The 5912-nt window shown below is 43.2% G+C and overlaps 1 long non-coding RNA gene across 4 annotated transcripts; it reads right to left on the bottom strand.

Moving 5' to 3' along the window:
• Positions 1–352: 352 nt before the first annotated feature.
• Positions 353–4670, bottom strand: LOC123045084 (uncharacterized). 4 transcript variants are annotated; one of them, XR_006421050.1, is made up of 4 exons: positions 3666–4670; positions 2651–2897; positions 1515–1658; positions 353–731 (listed from the first exon to the last, which is right to left on the bottom strand). It is a non-coding gene; the product is annotated as an uncharacterized lncRNA (long non-coding RNA). The 4 variants fall into 4 exon arrangements; XR_006421049.1 differs by having other exon boundaries at positions 353–734; XR_006421048.1 differs by having other exon boundaries at positions 1532–1658; positions 3666–4669.
• Between the last annotated feature and the right edge of the window lie 1242 nt (positions 4671–5912).

Below are 5912 nucleotides of genomic sequence, written 5' to 3' on the forward strand. Positions count from 1 at the left end.
CATTGAACTGAATGATAGTTTTTTCAAAAAGAAAATGTTTTTAACTAAACATCTTTTTACAACGATGTTATGGACTTCTCTTATTTTATGACTTGTACTTTTTCCATTTGAATTGCATGTAGTCTTTTTTTGCTTGAATTTTTATAATACAAAATCGGATGGTTCACTTTTACCTCCTCTCTTTTAAAGCATTCAGAACTAACGAACTAAAAGAAAATGGTGAGCCAAGTGCATTTTTATAACACAGTTCATAATAGGGAGCACAATCCATGTGAATTGTATAAAAGATAAGTAACGGTAAAATTGGATTATTGGTGTTTTTATAGAGTTTGTACTACCATCACAACCGAAGTTCATAATGACATGATCTTTGTCCGTGCTCCGTTCAGAAAAAGATACACAAGTACATTGCGGCCAAAGTATTACAAACTGACAAACATAATAAGCCACCTCGCTTGAACAGAGCATCTCAAACGGCTCTACTCCTGTTGCATAGAAAAGTGAACAACAAATTTTTTTTGGCTAGAGTAGCAAAGGTACCAAGAATATGCACAATTCTATTGACTAACACATGAAGTGGATGTACGCGTGCCTTGTAGCGTAGGGTTGTACTGACACACTCAGCATCAGGGGATTTCCAATTCACACAAGATCAAACTGCACCACTCCGTTATGTGAAGGCCAGCTGCCTGGGTCATCACCGTCGAACTGAACCCCATGCCCCTGTTGAACTGCTGAAATATTTTAGTACGGGTTAGATACAGTGCCAAACTAGTACCTGAAAATCTCATCCCCAAATATGCATGTCAATCTTCACAGTTGGAAGTAATCTGATCTATCTCAAAACATCAAACTGATACATACATGCAAGAACAAAACCGGTACAAGAAATACAAACAATCAATATGATGAGGAATCTCTAGATGAATAAGAACAGAGCATCAAGACGATTCATCAAATTCATACCAAAAATATGAGGAGGGGTCATGGTACGCCAACCAATAGGCTATGCGGGAGGAGGGCGTGACCTAGTGGTATATGCCTAATAATAATTGGAAGGTAGATGATCAGCCAGTGTCGGCCTCCAAGGCCAACAACCTTCTTGACAACACACTATAGACCGACCAACATGGACTTTGTTGGGTTTAGTTTATTTATTCATGCACTGTTAGGCGTGCCCATTTTGAACTTACGAAGTTTTCTGTACCCATCTGAACCTACAAAGTTTTCCTATAGCCTTTTGAACTTACAAAGTTTTTCTCGATGAACTTTCATGTGGTTTGTTTACAAGGAACTTTCATAAGGGAACTTCTCGCGCAATTGCACATGTACTGGTTATATTTTCTCCGAAGCCAGAATGGTTTTCATATGTTTCGTACACTATGGTGATGAATATAAACAGTGGGTGAGCACCAAGACAGCTTTAACATGGGATCCCTTCCCCCAAGAGGAAGCAATAGGAATTATTGCTTAGAAAATAAGTGCAAGTACAAGTAGAGTAGCAAGAGTTGTACTTTTGGTGTAAGCATACATGAGCAGGGCTTGCGCGGAGGCCGCGTGAGGAACTGGTTGAGGACGACCACACTAATGTTTGTGCTGCTGCCGTTGTGGCAAAAGGGGCAATGACCTGTGTTGGTTGCAGGAGCTGGACTGACCACCTAGGCATCACATCAAAGTAATTAGCAAGATTAACCACTACTTTTTACAAGAATTAGCCAGCAATTAAAGGGGTGAGAAATAATAGTTCTAGTAATTATAATTTCCAAACACTAGTAGCAACCACTGTTTTTGGTTCAATTTCCTATGAATAAAATCACTCCTGGGTATTAACGAAGACGATCTGTTAAACATAACTAAAAGCATCAGTTCAACTGCTTCGAAACCATCAGCACAATCGCCTGAAACCGTCTTTTTGCTTGAACTTATCTGGGACATCGTGTTGAACTTTTTTCTGTACTTATATGCTAGTAATAATAGAACATTTCCCATACATTTTTTGTCCATTCGCAGACATCAACCAAAATAGGCAGGAGAGAGCAGTCAGTACAAAATCATACAGAAATCGAAGAAGCAACATACTCCCTCCGTTCCAAAATAGATGACTCAACTTTGTACTAAAGTTAGTACAAAGTTGAGTCATCTATTTTGGAACGGAGGGAGTAGTATATACTGATACAAAGTTGGACGGATGCTCTGGGATCTTTAGAACTGGTGAGGAAGCACAGACTTGCTACACAAATAAATAAGATATAAATGTTTATTGTCCAAGAGCGCCCATGCCATGTATTTAGAATTTCCTGGCACCATTTTTCATACACAAAAGTCATGTATGGCTATCAGGCACGGCTTCTATATATAGAAGGACCAGCAAGGGTCTTAGAAACCAACTAGGAGTACATGATTTCAATCAACTCATGCTCATCAATACTAGAATTATTGGACAAGAAGTTTAGATGGTACCAACGATGGTTCAGAATCATCGAGAACACAAGTTCAGTAACATAGTCACTTCAGTAGCACACACAAGCAAACCAAGTTGAATTATCACACAAGTTCAGTAACATAGTCACTTCATTAGCATAAAGTGGAGAACAATCACTCCTCCGAAAACAAGAATAGAATAGGTTGCAGTTCAGAAACAAAAGCATACCAGCGAGATTGAGGACGGAGGCATGGGAGATAGATCATCCGCCGTCGCTGCTGTACACATGTTGCCAATTAAAAACGCTGAACTTCAGTAGATGGAGAAGAAGGACAGACGACGAGCCAGCAGTGGCCAGAGGAAGAAGGCCACACAGGAGGAAGAACGACCACCGAGAACAATGGGCAGCGCCACGGCGATGTCCATGACGGTGGCAAGCAGATGAGCCGATTGTTCAGGTGCTTCCCAAGATCCCCTACAACAGCGAAGTCACAGCACATTAGCACTCTAGAATGCATGTAAACATGTACGTGTTCAACATATGTTCAAAATTCAACTTGTACAAATTAGAGAGCTTCTACTGAATTCAGCAGCGCCAACTTGTACTCTCTATACTACAAAAAGTTCAGCATCTAGAAGAAATACATCAGTTTAAATATACTTACCATAGTAGTTTAGAGTGTCGTGAATATATAGAGTCCGGTCTAGTAGAGATAATGTTACCTATTTGCCATGAACTATCGGGCATGAAAAGTGTAATGGCAGAACATATGTTTTGTCTAAATTCCCGAATGCAAACTTTCCTGCTTGTGAACACAACTAAATAATGCTGCAAGTATGTAACAGCAAGACATGAACTAGCCTCCACGCTGGTATATGATTAGCATCACCATACAACAAAAGGAAGAACAAACCATCCATCTATCATTGTACAAATAAATACAGAAACACAAAAGCTTCTACAGATTTTCTAGTTTTTCGCTCATACCTAAAAATATTGGATCATAAAATAGTATAGGAACGCATCATATGTATCAAGTGAGCTAGTAGTTCAAAATGCATCAATCAAATACCACATGCATCACACTTGTGAAAATGAAAATTCAAAAAAAGAACATTTTCATTAAGAAAAAGCGAGCTAGCAATCATCCATCAACATGCTCTTTTTTGGCTCACTAAGCTTGATAGGGGAGTTGTTGTACTTGTTGCAACATCACTACTTGAACTGGTGTGAGTACCATACCTGGACGGATGGGGCAGGAGGGAGATGGTCAGGGAGTAGGCAAGATGAGGGGGCATCCGGAGGACGTGCTTGGAGTGTCGTGCGCTGATGGATGGTGGTTGGAGGAGCGTGGCTATCGGGTGGTGCGGCGGTTCGGACGACGGCATCCAGGCTTTGTCTGTCGTCGCGCTGTGGAAGACAAGTGGAGCAGGCCAACAGCATAGTGGAAGCCAAGGGGAGCAGGCCGTCTCTAGCAATTTTCAAGCACAAGGTAGCTACAAATAAACGATGAACAGAGCAAAGCTAGTAGTCCAGTGTACTGAGACATTGTAGCAAACACAATGGCGTGCCTCCAAATATGTGATTTTTTATATTAATGAACTACTGCTGTTTCTTTCATCAAACTAGTACTGAAGAATTTCCTCTCTTACCGAGTGTTGGGAAACAAAACCAGAGACGGTGTTGTTTGCCAGCGCATGTGCAGCACAATGACCTCGCCCGAGAAGTAGCATAGGATCCAGCAATTTCTGTCGGGGGACCGAGCTTGTGGGTGAAGACAACAGGAGGGAGCGGCAGTGTAGGGGTGGAGGAGCGGGAAGGTCAAGTTCGAGGCAGCGAGAGGAGCACGTCGAAGAGACGTGGGGGCTGGGAGGAATGACAAAAGGAGGGAGGCCTGATGCGCTGACCGAAGATGAGATGAGAGCGGAGATGTGTCGCGGACTCGAGGGCGGTGCTAGTCTCGCCGGACCAGAGACGCGACGGTGGCGGGTGGGGATCGGAGGCGCCGGGGCTGGGGGTTGCTGGGGATGGGGCACACCGGGGCTGGGGGTCGCCGGGATGGGGCGCGCTGGGGCTAGGGGTAGCCGGGGATGGGGCCCGCCGGGGTTGCGGGTCGCCGGGATGGAGCACGCCGGGGTTGCGGGTCGCCGGGACTGGGGCGTGCTGGGGTTGCCGCCGCCGGAGATGGGGCATGCCGGGGTTGGCGGGGAGGGAGGTGGGGGCTTCGCGTGCGGGAGGGGACGAGTCAAGAGGGGTGTGGGCTTCAGCTCGCCATTCGAGTTGCTCCGCTTTTGTTCTTCTGGATCGTGCAAAATTGCATCGCGCGTAACAGAATAATATTCTGTTACTAGTAACAAAATAGCCATGTTCTATATATATATATATATATATACTAGCAACTTTATATCATTTTTGGGACTAACTTATTGACATAATGCCCAGTGCTAGTTGTTGTTTTTTGCTTGTTTTTTACTTTACAGAATATCGATACCAAACAAAATCCAAATGCCACGAAACATTTTGAAGATTTTTTTTCTGGCAGGAAGAGACTCTGGAAGCTTCTGGAGGCCACGAGAAGAGTGCCAAGGGGTCCACCAGGCACCAGGGCACCCCAGAGGGCCAAAGCGCGCCCTGGTGGGTAGTGGAGCCCTCGAGCACCGCCTTAACCTACCTCCACCTTTATAGATACTCTAAAATCCCAAAAACCCTACGGAGTCGAAAAAAAATACTTTTTCCGCCGCCGCAAGTTCTAAAACCACGAGATCCAATCTAGAGGCCTTTTCCGGCACTCTGCCAGAGGGGGTAACAAACATGGAAGGGTTCTTCATCATCCTTGCTGCCCCTCCGATGATGCGTGTGTAGTTTACCATGGACCTACGGGACCGTTATTAGTAGCTAGATGGCTTATTCTCTCTTTTTGATCTTCAATACAGTGTTCTCCATGATGATCATTGAGATCTATTTGATGTAACTCTTTTTTGCGGTTTGTTTGTTGGGATCCGATAAATTGTGAGTTTATGATCAGTTCTATCCGTGAATATTATTTGAGTCTTTGCTGAACTCTTTTATGCATGATTTTTATAGCCTCGTATTTCTTCTCCGATTTATTGGTTTGGTTTGGATAGATTGATTTATCTTGCCATGGGAAGAGGTGCTTTGTGATGGGTTCGATCTTGCGGTACTCAATCTCAGTGACAGAAAGCAACATGACACGCATGTATCTTTGTTATTAAGGGTAACAACATGGGGTTTATTCATACATAAGTTTATCTTATCTATATTATGTCATCGTTCTTATTGCATTACTCTGTTTTCCCTGAACTTAATACACTAGATGCATGCTTGATAGCGGTCGATGTGTGGAATAATAGTAGTAGATGTAGAATTGTTTCAGTCTACTAATATTGGACGTGATGCCTATATACATGATCGTTGCCTTGGATATTGTCATGATTATTCGCGTTTTTATCAATTACCCAACAATAATTT

Source organism: Triticum aestivum, chromosome 2B (genome assembly GCF_018294505.1).
Source record: "Triticum aestivum cultivar Chinese Spring chromosome 2B, IWGSC CS RefSeq v2.1, whole genome shotgun sequence".
In the NCBI taxonomy this organism is placed as follows: Eukaryota; Viridiplantae; Streptophyta; class Magnoliopsida; order Poales; family Poaceae; genus Triticum; species Triticum aestivum.